The sequence below is a fragment of the Vidua chalybeata genome, chromosome 2, assembly GCF_026979565.1.
Source record: "Vidua chalybeata isolate OUT-0048 chromosome 2, bVidCha1 merged haplotype, whole genome shotgun sequence".
In the NCBI taxonomy this organism is placed as follows: Eukaryota; Metazoa; Chordata; class Aves; order Passeriformes; family Viduidae; genus Vidua; species Vidua chalybeata.
The window spans coordinates 5,337,743-5,347,273 of record NC_071531.1 but is presented as its reverse complement, the minus strand read 5'-3'; positions in this window follow the sequence as shown (position 1 = coordinate 5,347,273).

The following is a 9,531-nucleotide window of genomic DNA, read 5'->3' as shown; positions in this document are numbered from 1 at the left end:
TGAGCATGAACCATAAATTTGTTATTTCAGCTTGTGTTCCCTGACTTCTGGGAAATTATATTTAGCATTAAAAAATGCTCTGGGGTGTGTGTGTTAATTGATGGCATGTCAAGAGCACAGTGTCACATTTGCCACTCCGTGTCAGAGTAGCACATTGGCACCCTGGTGAGGTGAGACCCCCAAAAACAGCATCAGATGGTTGGGGAATTTGTAGATCAAAGACAGGGACAAGAAAGGGGAAATCAGAGGTGAATTAAACTGATCTAAGATGCACAAAGGCTCTAGGTAATTGCTCCAGGAAAAAATAATTACAAGTATAAAAAATAATTACAAGTAAGGGAGGGAGATACATGGGTTGGCTGAAAGTCATCAAGCTGAGCTCTGTGTTTCGCAGAATTAACTTACTTCAGATATTTTAGGGCCCATCCAAAATGGCAATTTCCATTAGAGGAAGGTGAGTTAGTGAGATATGATAGTTAGAGAAAGTAGCATGCAATATTTAGTATCCTCTTTTATATAGCATATTAATGTATTATAACATAATTATAATAAAGAAATCATTCAGCCTTCTGAAATGGAGTTAGACATCATCATTCTTCCCATTGGGTTCGCCGACATCTACAACAGATGTGGAATTGTTGGAACAAGTCCAGAGGAGGCCACAACATTGAGAAGAGGACTGGAGCACCTCCCCTTTGAAGACAGCCTGGGAAAGTTGTGGCTGTTCAGCCAGAAGAAGAGAAGGTTGTGTGGAGACCTCAGAGCACCTTCCAGAGTCTGAAGGGGCTTACAGGGAAGCTGGAGAAGGACTCTTTGTCAGGAACTGTAGTGACAGGATGGGGGAATGGGTACAGATTGAAAGAAAAAGAAGATTAGTTTTAGATATTAGGAAGAAATTCTCTACTGAGATCATGGTGAGGCCCTCACCATGAGGTTTCCTCATCCCTGGAGGTGTTCAAAGCCAGGTTGGATGGGGCCTTGGCCAACCTGGGACAGTGGGAGGTGTCCCTGCCCATGGCAGGGGGTTGGGATGAGATGATGAGATGATCTCTAAGGTTCATTCCAATGCCTTAACATTCTGTGATTCTGTGGCTTTCTGGTCCTTAATGGACAAGACTAAAAGACCTGAGAGTCTGATAACCTCTTCTACACCTTCACACTGAACACAAGGGAAAAAAAAAAGGATCTTCTGAAATGAATTCAGAAAATCAGAAAAACACATAGGCTAGAAGTTAGTTTTGAAGACTGAGAAGGTTTTGGAAATTTTGGAAATTTCCAAAATGCAAGAGAAGCAGCAAGACCCTCCCCTCCTCTTGCCCCCCACCAGCATCTCTGGGCTGCAGTGTGGTACATTTATGTATGGGCTTGTGGGACCTGGCTGCCACAGCAGGGACACGAATTCAGTGACCCAGGAGTTCCCTTCACCTCTGTGCCTCTGACACACAAAACGGTGATGGCCCTCAGAGCTTGTAAAAATGCTCCCATTAATCCGTTAATAAATGCTAATCAGTGTCCACAATGCAGGGTCTTAAAATCTTTGCAGTGCTGGGGTTTTCAGAAGGATGTTGTGTCCTGGGCTCAGATGACAGGAAGCAGCCAAACCTGCAAGTGCCAAAGGTTGTTGGTTTTTGCAGGGCCTCAGCATTCCTGTATTGACTGCCAGGGAAAAGCTTCCTTTATTCACGGAGATTTTTACAAGCTGAAATGGCACTGATGAGTGGTTATATTTTGCCTAAGAATTGGGTTTGCTCTCTCTGTGTAAGAAATTACCAGATACTAGAGAGTGCCAGAACGGTGTAGAGGGGAAAGAGAAACCAGGAAAATTTATTTTTTAAGAGAGTGCAAATAGGGGAGATGGAAATCAGACACTTTGCCATTGCTTGAAAGGCCTTTGAAACAAAAAAGCACCACAAAAACTGGAGGTCAGTACTACCAATCCAAGGAGGGCCTCTTAGGAAGGACATTCAGATCCACTGGTGTTATAATCTAAGCAAGGTAATAGTATTTTACATATTAATATAATTAATATTTATCACATTCATTACACACATAAAATGTATTTAAATATAAAACACACCTGTGTGTAATTAATCATATTTTGCTAAGGAGGCTATGTTAGATAACTTCATTTTGTCAGGAAAGCCATGTAGGAATTAAAATCCAGAAAAACCAACAATGCTTTTAAGTGCATGCTTTCATATGAAAGACAATAAACTCCAAACACATCTTTTTTTCATCTTTACTTAAGGGTAGAGACTTTTTTTTTTTTTTTTTGTCTTTGTAGTGGCCTTTGCATGTGTGCCCTTCCCTGCCAGACTAATCTGTCTGCTGCCTTTCTGCCGTTCTGCAAAGATAATACATATTCTTGATCCCTCTTTTTGAAAAGCCCTTAGGAAAACATGACTCAAAGGAGGAATAGAAAGCTGCAGCAAAGGACTCAATTTCTAGGTAATTTCTTCTAAATCCTGCTTTCAGTTTATTACCCTGACAAAGAGCCTCTCAGCTGCAGAGCAGAGCCCGACCTCCCGCAGGGGATATACCGAGGATTATCTACCCTGAAATGAAAGTCTGTTGACCTAGGGAAAACATTTCACTAAATAACAGCAGTTGTGAATTGAAGGGACCTGTGGGGCATTAGACACGGTGCAAAAGCAATTTGAACAGGGTAAAGAAAAATAAGTGGAAACGGTTTTGGGTAGGAAGGATAGGTAAGGCATGTAAATGAATGCATTTGTGGGGTGGGTAAATGAAAACACTTCTCCACTGCTGCCCTCTGAAATGGCAGCTGCAGGGGGATTCCAGCCCAGACTGAGTCCCACAGCTTCCAAAGGCTTCACCCAGCCAGAGGTGACCTGGCCCCACCACACTTGCTGCTGTCCAGCAGGACTCAGGGATCCTGGGATGCTCCCTGCACCTCCACCAACATCTCCCCAGTTGCAGGGTCCTGATGCACCACTCTGCATCTCAGGCTCTCCATGGCTGTGCCTCTGGACAACCCTGCCTTGGCCTAGAGACTGTTCTCAAGGAAATTAGGTAGCCACCAATGCTTGAGCTATAGCAAATTAAAATCAAAAGGAAAAAAAAAAACCATTAAATTTCTAATCTTGAGCTTATCTTCCCAGCCCACAGCCCAGCAGAAACACAGACCCATTGGCAACTTTGAGTAAAGTGACTTTAATGTTAACAACCAAAGAGCTGGGATGGTGCCTGATGCTCTCTCTTTGGCTCATTAACATTAAGAGCAGGATCAGATAATTGCTGGCATCCCCCCTGGCCCTGGACCACAGGAATGAAAGCATTTTTGCTGTTCTGGGGAAGAGTTATGTAGATCCTGTTGCCCTTTTGTCCTGTGTTCCAGCGATATCCTGGCAGTTTTTACTGAACCACCCCCTCCTCCCCTGCCCAGAGTAAACTGGTTGCTTTCTGCAGGGTAAAGGAGAGTTTCTGGAGGGGAAAATGGCAGGGGATCTGCTAGGCTCAGTCTCCATGCTCATAAACTTGCTTTTTAAATCCTGCATAAACCAAAAAGTGATGTGAAATATGTTGCTGGACTGGGGAATATCTCTGGCAGGGAAATTTTTCAGTTGTTGAATAACAATCTGAGGCAGTGATGGAATTGCTGCAGCCTAAGATATATAAAATGAGGGTGGAAAAAAAGACCTTGACTCTTTTATGGAGCTTCTACAAATCCAGGGCTCAGCTGTGCCAGGCAATGTGAGTTACAAAAGCTCCTGGAAGTGACCAGTGATGTTCACACTCCTCAGATTTTGGGGAGCTTCCAAGAACCTTTTTTTTTTTTTCCTGAACCAGATTTTATTTTCCCAGGTACACCAGGCCTGTGAGAAATAAACCCCTCCATGTGTTAGGTGGATACCAGAGATTCAACAACTAATTGCTGACCCTTGATCAGAGCTTTTGTAAAAAAAAAAAAAAAAAAAAAAAAATAAAAAAAAAAAAAAGTGCCATTTGAGAAAAAGGTGAGGTTGTGGTGCTGTTACAACAGCTCCCTGGCAAGGCTGCTGGAAGAAATGCTTTTATGCCACACTTGTCCAGATTAAGGACATATTATTGACCCCGTGCAACAGTTTGTACATCCACTGAATGCCCTCAGTTAGAGGGAATAGATAGAAATCCCATAATTTGGGGTCAGGTGATGCAGTGAGACAGGAAGGGTTTGGGAGTGGCAGGACTCTGCCAGGGCAGGGCAGGGCAGGGCAGGTCAGGGCAGCTAGCCAGGGATGGTGCAGACCCCTGAGTGCTCCTCCAGCCCTGCTTTCCCCCGGCTTGTTGCTGTCCTTGCTGCACATCCTCACATTCGGGATGATTTGCATGACTCAGCCAGGGATGAGTTGGAAAAGGAATGTCATCATTTTGATCCAGTTAAAAATAATTTATCTGCTGCTTTCTCTCTATCCTGTCTCGTCATCCCTCCCCCCCGCTCCCCCCAGCTTTTTTTTCTTTTTGTTTTTTTCTTCTTCTTCTTTTTTTTTTTTTTCTTGAAGAGAACTATTAGCATATATTTTGGAAGGTAAATCGTCCCCTGAGTTAAATTAGCACCTGATCAAATGCGTGCAAAGTGCTAATTGAGCTTTGCAAGCAAACCCGACTGAAAACAAGCTTTTAAGACTCCAGCAAGCAGGCATGAAAATTGAGGCCATCCCGAAGGAAGGGGAGCGCTTTCAGACAGCTGCCTGCAATATTCCTCAGGGACAGAAGTCAGAGCATTTCATCCCGAACAGAGGGAGCACACGGGCTGGCATTTCGAAGTGAGCAGCTCTTTTGGCCCTGCTGCCCACTTCCAGAGGACAAACCTTTTCTTGCAGGGAGCAGCAGGTCCATAAGCCTGGTCCCAGGTGTCAGACACGTGTATTCCTCATGGTCTGGGTACTCAGGGAGTTTTTCTTCGAGGGGTGATGCTGGCTGCTCCTTGCACACTCTGATGCCTCAGGTTTCAGCTTGTATATTTTTCAGATTCTGTGCTGCTTTAGTGTGTGGGTCTGGGCTTCATATTAGGGGATGGTGAGCTCTCATCATAGAGCAGGGAGACAAAACAATTCTTTCTCCAGCTGGGCACCAAGGACAAATGATCCAAACCTCAGGCCCAAGAGCACAAACAACGTGGGCTGGAGAGAGAAAAACAAGCAGGATGGGAGTGCATGGGCTAAAGCTGGAATGGGACAATGAACTGCAAGGTGCAAATGGAGCAGAGCTGATCACAGTGAGAGCCCCCAGGAGCGCTCGTGGATTTTGGGACCATTTTGGTTCCTCTTGGGTGCAGCCCTGGCTGGGCTCTGGTGCTGCCCAAGGTGCATCCATTGAGGCCTCCTAATAAATCCCTACTTTATTCTTTAACTCTGTCCAGCCTCTGCTCTAGCTCAGCCTTCTCAAGGCACCAACTCACCCTCCCATTCCTGGTGGATTGGGCAGGAGGGGCCATTCCCAGCACTACAGCAGGAACTGTGGGGAGCACACAGGGCAAGGCAGCCCAGCCACTTCCCAGGCAGGAGCCCTCTGGGATGCCCCAAAAATAACAGAGGGCACTGCCAGGACCCTCCAGCTCTTGGTTTCTAGCAGAACTACATGTCTGCATTTATTTTAAAAAGCTATCAGATGGTTTGAGGTAACTCCTGTGGTTTCCTGGGAGGAAAGGTATGGAAGCTTTCAATGCTTTGACGGTACAAACACGAGGAGAAAATGGACCCGTAGATCTAGGGGCCATTGAGGACGGCAGAGATGCTCCATGAAACAGAAGAGCTGAAGGTTGTTGCTCCCAGAGGGGTGGGAAAACCAATGGGGCTGGCTGAGCCATTTGTTTGGGAAAGAGGAGCAGGAGACCCCACTGCTGCAGCAAGTGGGTTTTGCTGATATGGCAACTGCTCAAAAGTTGCTGTTTCCTTTCTCCCCATTGGGCTCCTTCTAAAACACTGTGACTTTATCTTAAAGAGGAAAAAAAAAAAAAAGGCAAATAATCTTGGGAACTTTCAATCAAATAACAATTTTTAAAATGGTGATTAGATGGCAAAACCTCCTCATGGACACCTGTGGCCATACAGAGGAGCTGCTCTTTGTGCCACCTTTACAGCAGCCAGTCAATATGACAGCATTGATACTTGTGCTTTTTTTTTTTAAGTTATCCCTTCTCCTAATTTGACATAATTGCTTTGATAATTAACCAAACGAAGACATTACTACTTCTCCCCACTCCAAGCATCTCCATCTCTGTGCAGGAAGCATGCTAATTTACCAGAGAGCTACACAGCATTTGCATGTTTTTTCCATCTAATTTGGTAGCCTTGGTGCTTAAAGCAGGTGTGATGCTAATAAGGCAACTTGAGCAATCAGCCCAGGTAGAGATTTGTGGATTGCACAAGGATTTGTCTGGAGTGTCTTTCCATGTCTGCTGCTCAGACTAAATATAGCTGGAAGGGGGAGAAGGAGGGAACCTGAGCATGTAATATGGGCTAGGAGCAAGTCTGTGGTATTTGCTTTTTCTGAAAGCCTTTGAACAGAGGGTACCTGTCCCTCAACTCAGCCTGAACATCTCTGTGCTCAAGGAATGACTGGATGTGGCACTCAGTGCCATGGTCTGGTTGATAAGGTGGTGTTCAGTCAAAGGTTGGACTTTATCTCAGAGGTCTTTTCCAGCCTCATTGATTCTGTGATTCTGTGATTTTCCTCTATGGCCATGCTCAAGAGTGATGTTTGTAGAGAAATGGAGGGTCCCTGTCCCTGTCCCTGTCCCTGTCCCTGTCCCTGTCCCTGTCCCTGCCTGCCTTTGGTGCTGAGCAAAGCACGCACATCAATAGGGCCAGACCCAGAATAAGGCTGGGAGTTTTGGCACCTGCAGTCCATGTTTCTCCTGGGCCCCACAGACATTTACCCCCTTAAAACCCTGATCTGCACCACAGAGGTCTTGCAGGAGTCTCCAGCACGTGGAGTTCAGTCCTGCTCTGCTCTGGCAGTCAGTGTGGGGAGGTTCCACCAGGCTCAGCCTGTACAGGTCACCGTGGCACGAGGTTGTTCCTCATCTTCCTCCAGCCTGGGAGCACCCGATCCCTCCTTGTGCCCCCCTTTCCTCATTCCTCCTCCCCTCTGAGCTGCTCAGCCCCACAGGTGAGTGATCCATGCTCTGGGGTGGATGTGGATCTCTCCCAGGGGAGGGATGTGTGCAGCTTCCCTGGCTGAGGGCCCGGGGTCAGGACCTGCCACCCATCCCATTAGCAGGAGTGTCCTTTGGGCAGGCAGGGATGGCAGGGCTGTCTGGCCAAATTAAAATCACTTCAGTCTTTGCTGTCACATCTGCTCCTGCTTTGCCTTCTCGCTTTTCCTGCTTGGCTCCTGCTGGCACTGGAATGCTTGGAGCAAGAGAGGCATTGCAGAAGTTTTCCAGAAGCAAGACTTTAGATTGCTGTAGGTGGAAACTGCATTTCTCAGGACAAAGAATTTGATTTTCCCTGTCATCTCTATTACATTTTCATCTCTATTATATTTTCATCCCTATTATGTTTGTTGTTTTTTATAGTTATTTATACTGTTACTATTGCTATTGCCATTGCTTTTTACTATTACTATTAGCATTTTATTCCAACTAAGCTGGGCTATGAGTTGAGAAAGCACTCGAGGAGATCTCCTGTCTGCCTGTTGTCACCCCAGGAGTTACAGATGTAGGACTCTGGGTTTGGGGAGGAAAGGGTCTCCATCAAGACACAGAAATGACTCCTGAAGGAGGCTCTGTTGTGTGATTTAGGTATTCCTGACAACTGATGATGGTGGGGACATCTGACTCAGCTGCCCAAATGGCCTCTGTGATTCCAGGTGGATCAAACCCTGGATGTGGATCCCACCTTACACTGTAGTGTTTGCCATCAGGATCTGCACGTGGATTGCACCATATAGCAGCATTAGCAGAGAAAATCTGAGGAATTGGCTGTTTTCAGACACCCTCTGGGATAAGACATCTAAGTCAGAAAATGCTCCCTCCCTGTATAAAGGTGTGGAGCAGGGGATCACTCTCATCTCCCTGTTCTCTTTTGGGACAGAGCAACAACCCCAAATCAGCTGGGAAGGGACCTTTTCCCATGGAGTTTCTGGCTCTGGAGAGCAGAAATAACTGAGTATTTCATGGACAACTCCTTCCCTTCCTGCTGCCTCCTGGGGCGTGCTGGACCAGGGTGTCACAGCCCTGAAGACACTCCCACTGCTCCCAGGACTGTTCCAAGGTTAAATCCTCCTTGACTTAAATTTCCTTCCACTGCAGACATTTCCTTGAATTAATAGTTTCTCAACAATAGATAATCAAAACAGTTGCCTGTATTTTATTCTTAAATAAAGCAGGTGAGGGTCAAAAGCAGATAGAAAACAGACTGATTAATGAAAGAGGGTGCTGGGGAGGTTTTTTTTTTTTTTTACTTTCAACAGATGGAAAAACGATTAATTTTTGGTCTGATTCTGTTGTTCTGATTTATTATTCATGGGAATCCTTAGAAAGGCTTCCAGCAAGCTGTGGCCCAAGTCAAAAGTGCAGCTGGGAAGGAGGCCACAGCCCAGCACAGTGCAGGAGGGCCAGCAGGGCTCTCTGGGGAGGAGGAGAGAGGACGGGATGTGTCAGACAGTTGAAGCAAAGCAGGAACCTTCATTTGTTTCAAATCCCTTCTCTAAACAAATAAGAGGATCATGGGCAGGAGCACAATCAAAAGGAATCTCTAACTCTCTTTAAATCCTAAAGACTTTTACCTCTATCTGCCCAAATGTTGCCTGGAGAGTTTTGTCTCAGCAAAGGGCAGGCAGGAACCGTGTCAGAGTGCTGGGCCCTGGCATTCTGGCCCCACTCCACAGCACATCAGCCCCCAGCCCAACTGAGACTCCACAGCACATGGCCACAGCAGCGTGTGGCCCATCCTTGGCTCAATACTGGGAGCTGCCAGCCTCCACTGGAAGTCATACACATGCTTAGGGTGGGTTGAGGTGCCCAGTATTTCACTTAGAAACCCCAAATGCACTTTTTTTTTTTTTTTGCCTGCCCTGATTTCGGCGGGGAATAAGCTGCCTGAATGTTTCTGAGCACAGGTGCTTTGAAACTGGAAATGTTTATTTCCAGGTTGCCCCAGCCAGACACTGTCACCCAGCAGAGTGGGAGCAAGAGGAAACAGAGCAGGGGCTGCCTGGCTTCTCCAAAAATTGTCTGGCTCTAACTTCTGCCCTCCTTCAGAGAAAAGACAAGCCCTGATTTTAGTCTGCCGAAACTCACTGACCTTCACTGAGCTGACCTTGCCCATGACCCTGAGCCAGAGGAGTCTCCAGGCTCTCCCACGTTATATTTGTGCCCGTGAACACCTGGATTAAGTGACCTGTGTCAAACACAAAGCAGCAGCCACGTGCTTTGCTCAGCACTGACCCGTGGCCGTGTACTGAGCCCTTCCAAAGAAGGAGGCAGCATTCAACAGGCAAAACCACCTGTGGATGCTCTGGCAGGGCTTTGCAGTGCCAGACCTGGGTGGCCAGGGATGGAAACACCCTGGTCCCCCTGTGGAT